Below are 1115 nucleotides of genomic sequence, written 5' to 3' on the forward strand. Positions count from 1 at the left end.
CAAAATGTTTAATAGAAATTCATTACACAGTTTACACTTTATTGTTACTTTATATTTTGGGAGGCACAGTCTGCATCTCTTTCTGTGACTTCTATCAACAGTTCTTTGGAAGTGAGTCTCGGAGGTGATGAGTTCTGTACTGTTCTAGAGTGGTATACCAGAAGGACCTGGTCTGATGTGTATCATAGATTTCAGAAGCAGTACATTTTATGCTAAAATACAGAAACAGCTACAGTGTAATTTGGTCAACAATTATTTATTAAAACTATTGATTTCAGATGTGTTATTAATAATAATCACTTACTTCTGGGTAAAAAGTCAGTAGCAAGAAATATAGTTCGAGTAGAATAGGTTTGCTTGGTACCAATTTATCTACGTCTTCCAACAAAGTGTAGAGAAATATCTAAAATCAGAGTGCTTGACTGAATTTGAATGTTTGCAAAACAGTAACCGGATTTGAAACCTGTATGTTTATTGATTGATGAATAAGTCTGCTGAAAGAGAAGAAGGATTTCACAACCATGTGTACCAATAAGATCTTTGTATACCTATGTAGTATACCGTTAAATTCCTAACATCTCGGAAGGATTAACAATAAACGTTTCGACAGATTCAAAGTGCAGTCTTATTGCTCTGGAGAATACTTGTTGTAAACCACTTTAGGATACATACATAGCCAATAAATTTCACATCCTGTTGTTGGCCTAAATGTTTTCACGGATTCTAAATGCAGCGTGATTACTAAAGTTAAATTTGCTAGTAAACACTGTAAGATATATAATCTGATACATTAGACATCCTGTTCTTGGAGCAGGGGTCAAGTTGGATGGCCCTTTGCATGTGCTTTGTTGCTTTCGTATTATGATGTCACGTAAACAGTCGACTGACACCGTTGGCGATTTATTACTTCCTTCTCAGCGGATTTCTACTTCAGTCGTACACGTAGAAAATAAATGTGAAATGCTTAGTAACTGAAACTCTCAAGAGAAGTACTTTAAAATCTTATGAATAATAATCAAGAAAACGGGGCAAAGCAGAAGTACTTTAAAATCTTATGAATAATAATCAAGAAAACTGGGCAAAGCGAAGTACTTTAAAATCTTATGAATAATAAT

Source organism: Limulus polyphemus, unplaced genomic scaffold, assembly GCF_000517525.1.
Source record: "Limulus polyphemus unplaced genomic scaffold, Limulus_polyphemus-2.1.2 Scaffold10514, whole genome shotgun sequence".
Taxonomy (NCBI): domain Eukaryota; kingdom Metazoa; phylum Arthropoda; class Merostomata; order Xiphosura; family Limulidae; genus Limulus; species Limulus polyphemus.